This window comes from Pleurodeles waltl, chromosome 3_1, assembly GCF_031143425.1.
Source record: "Pleurodeles waltl isolate 20211129_DDA chromosome 3_1, aPleWal1.hap1.20221129, whole genome shotgun sequence".
Lineage (NCBI taxonomy): Eukaryota > Metazoa > Chordata > Amphibia > Caudata > Salamandridae > Pleurodeles > Pleurodeles waltl.
The window spans coordinates 1,291,379,184-1,291,393,071 of record NC_090440.1 but is presented as its reverse complement, the minus strand read 5'-3'; positions in this window follow the sequence as shown (position 1 = coordinate 1,291,393,071).

Genomic DNA, 13,888 nt, shown 5'->3' with positions numbered 1-13,888 from the left:
ATCCTTTGCAAACCTCAAAATTTGGCTAAAAAAACACATTTTCCTCACGTTTTGGTGACAGAAAGTTCTGGAATCAGAGAGGAGCCACAAATTTCCTTCCACCCAGCGTTCCCCCAAGTCTCCTGATAAAAATGATACCTCACTTGTGTGGGTAGGCCTAGGGCCCGCGACAGGAAATGCCCCAAAACGCAACGTGGACACATCACATTTTTTTAAAGAAAACAGAGGTGTTTTTTGCAAAGTGCCTACCTGTAGATTTTGGCCTTTAGCTCAGCCGGCACCTAGGGAAACCTACCAAACCTGTGAATTTTTAAAAACTAGAGACATAGGGGAATCCAAGATGGGGTGACTTGTGGGGCTCGGACCAGGTTCTGTTACCCAGAATCCTTTGCAAACCTCAAAATTTGGCTAAAAAAATACATTTTCCTCACATTTTGGTGACAGAAAGTTCTGGAATCAGAGAGGAGCCACAAATTTCCTTCCACCCAGCGTTCCCCCAAGTCTCCTGATAAAAATGATACCTCACTTGTGTGGGTAGGCCTAGGGCCCGCGACAGGAAATGCCCCAAAACGCAACGTGGACACATCACATTTTTTGAAAGAAAACAGAGGTGTTTTTTGCAAAGTGACTACCTGTAGATTTTAGCCTCTACCTTAGCCGGCACCTAGGGAAACCTACCAAATCTGTGCATTTTTGAAAACTAGAGTCCTAGGGGAATCCAACATGGGGTGACTTGTGAGGCTCTGACCAGGTTCTGTTACCCAGAATCCTTTGCAAACCTCAAAATTTGGCTAAAAAAACACATTTTCTTCACGTTTCGGTGACAGAAAGTTCTGGAATCAGAGAGGAGCCACAGATTTCCATCCACCCAGTGTTCCCCCAAGTCTCCCGATAAAAATGATACCTCACTTGTGTGGGTAGGCCTAGCGCCCGCAAAAGGAAATGCTCCAAAACGCAACGTGGACACATCACATTTTTTGAAAGAAAACAGAGGTGTTTTTTGCAAAGTGCCTACCTGTAGATTTTGGCCTCTAGTTCAGCCGGCATATAGGGAAACCTACCAAACCTGTGCATTTTTGAAAACTAGAGACCTAGGGGAATCCAAGATGGGGTGACTTGTGGGGCTCTGACCAGGTTCTGTTACCCAGACTCCTTTGCAAACCTCAAAATTTGGCTAAAAGAACACATTTTCCTCACATTTCGGTGACAGAAAGTTCTGGAATCTGAGAGGAGCCACAAATTTCCTTCCACCCAGCGTTCCCCCAAGTCTCCCGATAAAAATGATACCTCACTTGTGTGGGTAGGCCTAGCGCCCGTGACAGGAAATGTCCCAAAACACAACGTGGACACATCACATTTTTTGAATGAAAACAGAGGTGTTTTTTGCAAAGTGCCTACCTGTAGATTTTGGCCTCTAGCTCAGCCGGCACCTAGGGAAACCTACCAAACCTGTGCATTTTTTAAAACTAGAGACCTAGGGGAATCCAAGATGGGGTGACTTGTGGGGCTCTGACCAGGTTCTGTTACCCAGAATCCTTTGCAAACCTCAACATTTGGCTAAAAAAACAAGTTTTCCTCACATTTCGGTGACAGAAAGTTCTGGAATCTGAGAGGAGCCACAAATTTCCTTCCACCCAGTGTTCCACCAATTCTCCCGATACAAATGATACCTCACTTGTGTGGGTCGGCCTAGCGCCTGTGACAGGAAATGCCCCAAAACACAACGTGGACACATCACATTTTTTTAAAGAAAACAGAGGTGTTTTTTGCAAAGTGCCTACCTGTAGATTTTGGCCTCTAGCTCAGCCGGCACCTAGGGAAACCTACCAAACCTGTGCATTTTTGAAAACTAGAGACATAGGGGAATCCAAGATGGGGTGACTTGTGGGGCTCTGACCAGGTTCTGTTACCCAGAATCCTTTGCAAACCTCAAAATTTGGCTAAAAAAACACATTTTCCTCACATTTTGGTGACAGAAAGTTCTGGAATCAGAGAGGAGCCACAAATTTCCTTCCACCCAGCGTTCCCCCAAGTCTCCTGATAAAAATGATACCTCACTTGTGTGGGTAGGCCTAGGGCCAGCGACAGGAAATGCCCCAAAACGCAACGTGGACACATCACATTTTTTTAAAGAAAACAGTGGTGTTTTTTGCAAAGTGACTACCTGTAGATTTTAGCCTCTACCTTAGCCGGCACCTAGGGAAACTTACCAAACCTGTGCATTTTTGAAAACTAGAGTCCTAGGGGAATCCAAGATGGGGTGACTTGTGAGGCTCTGACCAGGTTCTGTTACCCAGAATCCTTTGCAAACCTCAAAATTTGGCTAAAAAAACACATTTTCCTCACGTTTCGGTGACAGAAAGTTCTGGAATCACAGAGGAGCCACAGATTTCCATCCACCCAGCGTTCCCCCAAGTCTCCCGATAAAAATGATACCTCACTTGTGTGGGTAGGCCTAGCGCCCGCAAAAGGAAATGCTCCAAAACTCAACGTGGACACATCACATTTTTTGAAAGAAAACAGAGGTGTTTTTTGCAAAGTGCCTACCTGTAGATTTTGGCCTCTAGCTCAGCCGGCACCTAGGGAAACCTACCAAACCTGTGCATTTTTGAAAACTAGAGACCTAGGGCAATCCAAGATGGGGTGACTTGTGGGGCTCTGACCAGGTTCTGTTACCCAGAATCCTTTGCAAAACTCAAAATTTGGCTAAAAGAACACATATTCCTCACATTTCGGTGACAGAAAGTTCTGGAATCTGAGAGGAGCCACAAATTTCCTTCCACCCAGCGTTCCCCCAAGTCTCCCGATAAAAATGATACCTCACTTGTGTGGGTAGGCCTAGCGCCCGTGACAGGAAATGTCCCAAAACACAACGTGGACACATCACATTTTTTGAAAGAGAACAGAGGTGTTTTTTGCAAAGTGCCTACCTGTAGATTTTGGCCTCTAGCTCAGCCGGCACCTAGGGAAACCTACCAAACCTGTGCATTTTTTAAAACTAGAGACCTAGGGGAATCCAAGATGGGGTGACTTGTGGGGCTCTGACCAGGTTCTGTTACCCAGAATCCTTTGCAAACCTCAAAATTTGGCTAAAAAAACACGTTTTCCTCACATTTCGGTGACAGAAAGTTCTGGAATCTGAGAGGAGCCACAAATTTCCTTCCACCCAGCGTTCCCCCAAGTCTCCTGATAAAAATGATACCTCACTTGTGTGGGTAGGCCTAGGGCCCGCGACAGGAAATGCCCCAAAACGCAACGTGGACACATCACATTTTTTGAAAGAAAACAGAGGTGTTTTTTGCAAAGTGACTACCTGTAGATTTTGGCCTCTACCTCAGCCGGCACCTAGGGAAACCTACCAAACCTGTGCATTTTGAAAACTAGAGTCCTAGGGGAATCCAAGATGGGGTGACTTGTGAGGCTCTGACCAGGTTCAGTTTCCCAGAATCCTTTGCAAACCTCAAAATTTGTCTAAAAAAACACATTTTCCTCACATTTTGGTGACAGAAAGTTCTGGAATCAGAGAGGAGCCACAGATTTCCATCCACCCAGCGTCCCCCCAAGTCTCCCGATAAAAATGATACCTCACTTGTGTGGGTAGGCCTAGCGCCCGCGACAAGAAATGCCCCAAAACGCAACGTGGACACATCACATTTTTTGAAAGAAAACAGAGGTGTTTTTTGCAAAGTGCCTACCTGTAGATTTTGGCCTCTAGCTCAGCCGGCACCTAGGAAAACCTACCAAACCTGTGCATTTTTGAAAACTAGAGACCTAGGGGAATCCAAGATGGGGTGACTTGTGGGGCTCTGACCAGGTTCTGTTACCCAGAACCCTTTGCAAAACTCAAAATTTGGCTAAAAGAACACATTTTCCTCACACTTCGGTGACAGAAAGTTCTGGAATCTGAGAGGAGCCACAAATTTCATTCCACCCAGCGTTCCCCCAAGTCTCCCGATAAAAATGATACCTCACTTGTGTGGGTAGGCCTAGCGCCCGTGACAGGAAATGTCCCAAAACACAACGTGGACACATCAAATTTTTTTAAAGAAAACAGAGCTGTTTTTTGCAAAGTGCCTACCTGTAGATTTTGGCTTCTAGCTCAGCCGGCACCAGAGGAAACCTACCAAACCTGTGCATTTTCGAAAACTAGAGACCTAGGGGAATCCAAGATGGGGTGACTTGTGGGGCTCTGACCAGGTTCTGTTACCCAGAATCCTTTGCAAACCTCAAAATTTGGCTAAAAAAACACATTTTCCTCACATTTTGGTGACAGAAAGTTCTGGAATCAGAGAGGAGCCACAAATTTCCTTCCACCCAGCGTTCCCCCAAGTCTCCTGATAAAAATGATACCTCACTTGTGTGGGTAGGCCTAGGGCCCGCGACAGGAAATGCCCCAAAACGCAACGTGGATACATCGCATTTTTTGAGAGAAAACAGAGGTGTTTTTTGCAAAGTGACTATCTGTAGATTTTAGCCTCTACCTTAGCCGGCACCTAGGGAAACCTACCAAACCTGTGCATTTTTGAAAACTAGAGTCCTAGGGGAATCCAAGATGGGGTGACTTGTGAGGCTCTGACCAGGTTCTGTTAACCAGAATCCTTTGCAAACCTCAAAATTTGGCTAAAAAAAAAACATTTTCCTCAAGTTTCGGTGACAGAAAGTTCTGGAATCAGAGAGGAGCCACAGATTTCCATCCACCCAGCGTTCCCCCAAGTCTCCCGATAAAAATGATACCTCACTTGTGTGGGTAGGCCTAGCGCCCGCAAAAGGAAATGCTCCAAAACGCAACGTGGACACATCACATTTTTTGAAAGAAAACAGAGGTGTTTTTTGCAAAGTGCCTACCTGTAGATTTTGGCCTCTAGCTCAGCCGGCACCTAGGGAAACCTACCAAACCTGTGCATTTTTGAAAACTAGAGACCTAGGGCAATCCAAGATGGGGTGACTTGTGGGGCTCTGACCAGGTTCTGTTACCCAGAATCCTTTGCAAAACTCAAAATTTGGCTAAAAGAACACATATTCCTCACATTTCGGTGACAGAAAGTTCTGGAATCTGAGAGGAGCCACAAATTTCCTTCCACCCAGCGTTCCCCCAAGTCTCCCGATAAAAATGATACCTCACTTGTGTGGGTAGGCCTAGCGCCCGCGACAGGAAATGCCCCAAAACGCAACGTGGACACATCACATTTTTTGAAAGAAAACAGAGGTGTTTTTTGCAAAGTGCCTACCTGTAGATTTTGGCCTCTACCTCAGCCGGCACCTAGGGAAACCTACCAAACCTGTGCATTTTGAAAACTAGAGTCCTAGGGGAATCCAAGATGGGGTGACTTGTGAGGCTCTGACCAGGTTCAGTTTCCCAGAATCCTTTGCAAACCTCAAAATTTGTCTAAAAAAACACATTTTCCTCACATTTTGGTGACAGAAAGTTCTGGAATCAGAGAGGAGCCACAGATTTCCATCCACCCAGCGTCCCCCCAAGTCTCCCGATAAAAATGATACCTCACTTGTGTGGGTAGGCCTAGCGCCCGCGACAAGAAATGCCCCAAAACGCAACGTGGACACATCACATTTTTTGAAAGAAAACAGAGGTGTTTTTTGCAAAGTGCCTACCTGTAGATTTTGGCCTCTAGCTCAGCCGGCACCTAGGAAAACCTACCAAACCTGTGCATTTTTGAAAACTAGAGACCTAGGGGAATCCCAGATGGGGTGACTTGTGGGGCTCTGACCAGGTTCTGTTACCCAGAACCCTTTGCACACCTCAAAATTTGGCTAAAAGAACACATTTTCCTCACATTTCGGTGACAGAAAGTTCTGGAATCTGAGAGGAGCCACAAATTTCATTCCACCCAGCGTTCCCCCAAGTCTCCCGATAAAAATGATACCTCACTTGTGTGGGTAGGCCTAGCGCCCGTGACAGGAAATGTCCCAAAACACAACGTGGACACATCACATTTTTTTAAAGAAAACAGAGCTGTTTTTTGCAAAGTGCCTACCTGTAGATTTTGGCTTCTAGCTCAGCCGGCACCAGAGGAAACCTACCAAACCTGTGCATTTTCGAAAACTAGAGACCTAGGGGAATCCAAGATGGGGTGACTTGTGGGGCTCTGACCAGGTTCTGTTACCCAGAATCCTTTGCAAACCTCAAAATTTGGCTAAAAAAACACATTTTCCTCACATTTTGGTGACAGAAAGTTCTGGAATCAGAGAGGAGCCACAAATTTCCTTCCACCCAGCGTTCCCCCAAGTCTCCTGATAAAAATGATACCTCACTTGTGTGGGTAGGCCTAGGGCCCGCGACAGGAAATGCCCCAAAACGCAACGTGGATACATCGCATTTTTTGAAAGAAAACAGAGGTGTTTTTTGCAAAGTGACTACCTGTAGATTTTAGCCTCTACCTTAGCCGGCACCTAGGGAAACCTACCAAACCTGTGCATTTTTGAAAACTAGAGTCCTAGGGGAATCCAAGATGGGGTGACTTGTGAGGCTCTGACCAGGTTCTGTTACCCAGAATCCTTTGCAAACCTCAAAATTTGGCTAAAAAAACACATTTTCCTCACGTTTCGGTGACAGAAAGTTCTGGAATCACAGAGGAGCCACAGATTTCCATCCACCCAGCGTTCCCCCAAGTCTCCCGATAAAAATGATACCTCACTTGTGTGGGTAGGCCTAGCGCCCGCAAAAGGAAATGCTCCAAAACTCAACGTGGACACATCACATTTTTTGAAAGAAAACAGAGGTGTTTTTTGCAAAGTGCCTACCTGTAGATTTTGGCCTCTAGCTCAGCCGGCACCTAGGGAAACCTACCAAACCTGTGCATTTTTGAAAACTAGAGACCTAGGGCAATCCAAGATGGGGTGACTTGTGGGGCTCTGACCAGGTTCTGTTACCCAGAATCCTTTGCAAAACTCAAAATTTGGCTAAAAGAACACATATTCCTCACATTTCGGTGACAGAAAGTTCTGGAATCTGAGAGGAGCCACAAATTTCCTTCCACCCAGCGTTCCCCCAAGTCTCCCGATAAAAATGATACCTCACTTGTGTGGGTAGGCCTAGCGCCCGTGACAGGAAATGTCCCAAAACACAACGTGGACACATCACATTTTTTGAAAGAGAACAGAGGTGTTTTTTGCAAAGTGCCTACCTGTAGATTTTGGCCTCTAGCTCAGCCGGCACCTAGGGAAACCTACCAAACCTGTGCATTTTTTAAAACTAGAGACCTAGGGGAATCCAAGATGGGGTGACTTGTGGGGCTCTGACCAGGTTCTGTTACCCAGAATCCTTTGCAAACCTCAAAATTTGGCTAAAAAAACACGTTTTCCTCACATTTCGGTGACAGAAAGTTCTGGAATCTGAGAGGAGCCACAAATTTCCTTCCACCCAGCGTTCCCCCAAGTCTCCTGATAAAAATGATACCTCACTTGTGTGGGTAGGCCTAGGGCCCGCGACAGGAAATGCCCCAAAACGCAACGTGGACACATCACATTTTTTGAAAGAAAACAGAGGTGTTTTTTGCAAAGTGACTACCTGTAGATTTTGGCCTCTACCTCAGCCGGCACCTAGGGAAACCTACCAAACCTGTGCATTTTGAAAACTAGAGTCCTAGGGGAATCCAAGATGGGGTGACTTGTGAGGCTCTGACCAGGTTCAGTTTCCCAGAATCCTTTGCAAACCTCAAAATTTGTCTAAAAAAACACATTTTCCTCACATTTTGGTGACAGAAAGTTCTGGAATCAGAGAGGAGCCACAGATTTCCATCCACCCAGCGTCCCCCCAAGTCTCCCGATAAAAATGATACCTCACTTGTGTGGGTAGGCCTAGCGCCCGCGACAAGAAATGCCCCAAAACGCAACGTGGACACATCACATTTTTTGAAAGAAAACAGAGGTGTTTTTTGCAAAGTGCCTACCTGTAGATTTTGGCCTCTAGCTCAGCCGGCACCTAGGAAAACCTACCAAACCTGTGCATTTTTGAAAACTAGAGACCTAGGGGAATCCAAGATGGGGTGACTTGTGGGGCTCTGACCAGGTTCTGTTACCCAGAACCCTTTGCAAAACTCAAAATTTGGCTAAAAGAACACATTTTCCTCACACTTCGGTGACAGAAAGTTCTGGAATCTGAGAGGAGCCACAAATTTCATTCCACCCAGCGTTCCCCCAAGTCTCCCGATAAAAATGATACCTCACTTGTGTGGGTAGGCCTAGCGCCCGTGACAGGAAATGTCCCAAAACACAACGTGGACACATCAAATTTTTTTAAAGAAAACAGAGCTGTTTTTTGCAAAGTGCCTACCTGTAGATTTTGGCTTCTAGCTCAGCCGGCACCAGAGGAAACCTACCAAACCTGTGCATTTTCGAAAACTAGAGACCTAGGGGAATCCAAGATGGGGTGACTTGTGGGGCTCTGACCAGGTTCTGTTACCCAGAATCCTTTGCAAACCTCAAAATTTGGCTAAAAAAACACATTTTCCTCACATTTTGGTGACAGAAAGTTCTGGAATCAGAGAGGAGCCACAAATTTCCTTCCACCCAGCGTTCCCCCAAGTCTCCTGATAAAAATGATACCTCACTTGTGTGGGTAGGCCTAGGGCCCGCGACAGGAAATGCCCCAAAACGCAACGTGGATACATCGCATTTTTTGAGAGAAAACAGAGGTGTTTTTTGCAAAGTGACTATCTGTAGATTTTAGCCTCTACCTTAGCCGGCACCTAGGGAAACCTACCAAACCTGTGCATTTTTGAAAACTAGAGTCCTAGGGGAATCCAAGATGGGGTGACTTGTGAGGCTCTGACCAGGTTCTGTTAACCAGAATCCTTTGCAAACCTCAAAATTTGGCTAAAAAAAAAACATTTTCCTCAAGTTTCGGTGACAGAAAGTTCTGGAATCAGAGAGGAGCCACAGATTTCCATCCACCCAGCGTTCCCCCAAGTCTCCCGATAAAAATGATACCTCACTTGTGTGGGTAGGCCTAGCGCCCGCAAAAGGAAATGCTCCAAAACGCAACGTGGACACATCACATTTTTTGAAAGAAAACAGAGGTGTTTTTTGCAAAGTGCCTACCTGTAGATTTTGGCCTCTAGCTCAGCCGGCACCTAGGGAAACCTACCAAACCTGTGCATTTTTGAAAACTAGAGACCTAGGGCAATCCAAGATGGGGTGACTTGTGGGGCTCTGACCAGGTTCTGTTACCCAGAATCCTTTGCAAAACTCAAAATTTGGCTAAAAGAACACATATTCCTCACATTTCGGTGACAGAAAGTTCTGGAATCTGAGAGGAGCCACAAATTTCCTTCCACCCAGCGTTCCCCCAAGTCTCCCGATAAAAATGATACCTCACTTGTGTGGGTAGGCCTAGCGCCCGCGACAGGAAATGCCCCAAAACGCAACGTGGACACATCACATTTTTTGAAAGAAAACAGAGGTGTTTTTTGCAAAGTGCCTACCTGTAGATTTTGGCCTCTACCTCAGCCGGCACCTAGGGAAACCTACCAAACCTGTGCATTTTGAAAACTAGAGTCCTAGGGGAATCCAAGATGGGGTGACTTGTGAGGCTCTGACCAGGTTCAGTTTCCCAGAATCCTTTGCAAACCTCAAAATTTGTCTAAAAAAACACATTTTCCTCACATTTTGGTGACAGAAAGTTCTGGAATCAGAGAGGAGCCACAGATTTCCATCCACCCAGCGTCCCCCCAAGTCTCCCGATAAAAATGATACCTCACTTGTGTGGGTAGGCCTAGCGCCCGCGACAAGAAATGCCCCAAAACGCAACGTGGACACATCACATTTTTTGAAAGAAAACAGAGGTGTTTTTTGCAAAGTGCCTACCTGTAGATTTTGGCCTCTAGCTCAGCCGGCACCTAGGAAAACCTACCAAACCTGTGCATTTTTGAAAACTAGAGACCTAGGGGAATCCCAGATGGGGTGACTTGTGGGGCTCTGACCAGGTTCTGTTACCCAGAACCCTTTGCACACCTCAAAATTTGGCTAAAAGAACACATTTTCCTCACATTTCGGTGACAGAAAGTTCTGGAATCTGAGAGGAGCCACAAATTTCATTCCACCCAGCGTTCCCCCAAGTCTCCCGATAAAAATGATACCTCACTTGTGTGGGTAGGCCTAGCGCCCGTGACAGGAAATGTCCCAAAACACAACGTGGACACATCACATTTTTTTAAAGAAAACAGAGCTGTTTTTTGCAAAGTGCCTACCTGTAGATTTTGGCTTCTAGCTCAGCCGGCACCAGAGGAAACCTACCAAACCTGTGCATTTTCGAAAACTAGAGACCTAGGGGAATCCAAGATGGGGTGACTTGTGGGGCTCTGACCAGGTTCTGTTACCCAGAATCCTTTGCAAACCTCAAAATTTGGCTAAAAAAACACATTTTCCTCACATTTTGGTGACAGAAAGTTCTGGAATCAGAGAGGAGCCACAAATTTCCTTCCACCCAGCGTTCCCCCAAGTCTCCTGATAAAAATGATACCTCACTTGTGTGGGTAGGCCTAGGGCCCGCGACAGGAAATGCCCCAAAACGCAACGTGGATACATCGCATTTTTTGAAAGAAAACAGAGGTGTTTTTTGCAAAGTGACTACCTGTAGATTTTAGCCTCTACCTTAGCCGGCACCTAGGGAAACCTACCAAACCTGTGCATTTTTGAAAACTAGAGTCCTAGGGGAATCCAAGATGGGGTGACTTGTGAGGCTCTGACCAGGTTCTGTTACCCAGAATCCTTTGCAAACCTCAAAATTTGGCTAAAAAAAAAACATTTTCCTCAAGTTTCGGTGACAGAAAGTTCTGGAATCAGAGAGGAGCCACAGATTTCCATCCACCCAGCGTTCCCCCAAGTCTCCCGATAAAAATGATACCTCACTTGTGTGGGTAGGCCTAGCGCCCGCAAAAGGAAATGCTCCAAAACGCAACGTGGACACATCACATTTTTTTAAAGAAAACAGAGGTGTTTTTTGCAAAGTGCCTACCTGTAGATTTTGGCCTCTAGCTCAGCCGGCACCTAGGGAAACCTACCAAACCTGTGCATTTTTGAAAACTAGAGACCTAGGGCAATCCAAGATGGGGTGACTTGTGGGGCTCTGACCAGGTTCTGTTACCCAGAATCCTTTGCAAAACTCAAAATTTGGCTAAAAGAACACATATTCCTCACATTTCGGTGACAGAAAGTTCTGGAATCTGAGAGGAGCCACAAATTTACTTCCACCCAGCGTTCCCCCAAGTCTCCCGATAAAAATGATACCTCACTTGTGTGGGTAGGCCTAGTGCCCGCGACAGGAAATGCCCCAAAACGCAACGTGGACACATCACATTTTTTGAAAGAAAACAGAGGTGTTTTTTGTAAAGTGCCTACCTGTAGATTTTGGCCTGTAGCTCAGCCGGCACCTAGGGAAACCTACCAAACCTGTGCATTTTTGAAAACTAGAGACCTAGGGCAATCCAAGATGGGGTGACTTGTGGGGCTCTGACCAGGTTCTGTTACCCAGAATCCTTTGCAAAACTCAAAATTTGGCTAAAAGAACACATATTCCTCACATTTCGGTGACAGAAAGTTCTGGAATCTGAGAGGAGCCACAAATTTCCTTCCACCCAGCGTTCCCCCAAGTCTCCCGATAAAAATGATACCTCACTTGTGTGGGTAGGCCAGCGCCCGTGACAGGAAATGTCCCAAAACACAACGTGGACACATCACATTTTTTGAAAGAGAACAGAGGTGTTTTTTGCAAAGTGCCTACCTGTAGATTTTGGCCTCTAGCTCAGCCGGCACCTAGGGAAACCTACCAAACCTGTGCATTTTTTAAAACTAGAGACCTAGGGGAATCCAAGATGGGGTGACTTGTGGGGCTCTGACCAGGTTCTGTTACCCAGAATCCTTTGCAAACCTCAAAATTTGGCTAAAAAAACACGTTTTCCTCACATTTCGGTGACAGAAAGTTCTGGAATCTGAGAGGAGCCACAAATTTCCTTCCACCCAGCGTTCCCCCAAGTCTCCTGATAAAAATGATACCTCACTTGTGTGGGTAGGCCTAGGGCCCGCGACAGGAAATGCCCCAAAACGCAACGTGGACACATCACATTTTTTGAAAGAAAACAGAGGTGTTTTTTGCAAAGTGACTACCTGTAGATTTTGGCCTCTACCTCAGCCGGCACCTAGGGAAACCTACCAAACCTGTGCATTTTGAAAACTAGAGTCCTAGGGGAATCCAAGATGGGGTGACTTGTGAGGCTCTGACCAGGTTCAGTTTCCCAGAATCCTTTGCAAACCTCAAAATTTGTCTAAAAAAACACATTTTCCTCACATTTTGGTGACAGAAAGTTCTGGAATCAGAGAGGAGCCACAGATTTCCATCCACCCAGCGTCCCCCCAAGTCTCCCGATAAAAATGATACCTCACTTGTGTGGGTAGGCCTAGCGCCCGCGACAAGAAATGCCCCAAAACGCAACGTGGACACATCACATTTTTTGAAAGAAAACAGAGGTGTTTTTTGCAAAGTGCCTACCTGTAGATTTTGGCCTCTAGCTCAGCCGGCACCTAGGAAAACCTACCAAACCTGTGCATTTTTGAAAACTAGAGACCTAGGGGAATCCAAGATGGGGTGACTTGTGGGGCTCTGACCAGGTTCTGTTACCCAGAACCCTTTGCACACCTCAAAATTTGGCTAAAAGAACACATTTTCCTCACATTTCGGTGACAGAAAGTTCTGGAATCTGAGAGGAGCCACAAATTTCATTCCACCCAGCGTTCCCCCAAGTCTCCCGATAAAAATGATACCTCACTTGTGTGGGTAGGCCTAGCGCCCGTGACAGGAAATGTCCCAAAACACAACGTGGACACATCACATTTTTTTCAAGAAAACAGAGCTGTTTTTTGCAAAGTGCCTACCTGTAGATTTTGGCTTCTAGCTCAGCCGGCACCAGAGGAAACCTACCAAACCTGTGCATTTTCGAAAACTAGAGACCTAGGGGAATCCAAGATGGGGTGACTTGTGGGGCTCTGACCAGGTTCTGTTACCCAGAATCCTTTGCAAACCTCAAAATTTGGCTAAAAAAACACATTTTCCTCACATTTTGGTGACAGAAAGTTCTGGAATCAGAGAGGAGCCACAAATTTCCTTCCACCCAGCGTTCCCCCAAGTCTCCTGATAAAAATGATACCTCACTTGTGTGGGTAGGCCTAGGGCCCGCGACAGGAAATGCCCCAAAACGCAACATGGATACATCGCATTTTTTGAAAGAAAACAGAGGTGTTTTTTGCAAAGTGACTACCTGTAGATTTTAGCCTCTACCTTAGCCGGCACCTAGGGAAACCTACCAAACCTGTGCATTTTTGAAAACTAGAGTCCTAGGGGAATCCAAGATGGGGTGACTTGTGAGGCTCTGACCAGGTTCTGTTAACCAGAATCCTTTGCAAACCTCAAAATTTGGCTAAAAAAAAAACATTTTCCTCAAGTTTCGGTGACAGAAAGTTCTGGAATCAGAGAGGAGCCACAGATTTCCATCCACCCAGCGTTCCCCCAAGTCTCCCGATAAAAATGATACCTCACTTGTGTGGGTAGGCCTAGCGCCCGCAAAAGGAAATGCTCCAAAACGCAACGTGGACACATCACATTTTTTTAAAGAAAACAGAGGTGTTTTTTGCAAAGTGCCTACCTGTAGATTTTGGCCTCTAGCTCAGCCGGCACCTAGGGAAACCTACCAAACCTGTGCATTTTTGAAAACTAGAGACCTAGGGCAATCCAAGATGGGGTGACTTGTGGGGCTCTGACCAGGTTCTGTTACCCAGAATCCTTTGCAAAACTCAAAATTTGGCTAAAAGAACACATATTCCTCACATTTCGGTGACAGAAAGTTCTGGAATCTGAGAGGAGCCACAAATTTCCTTCCAC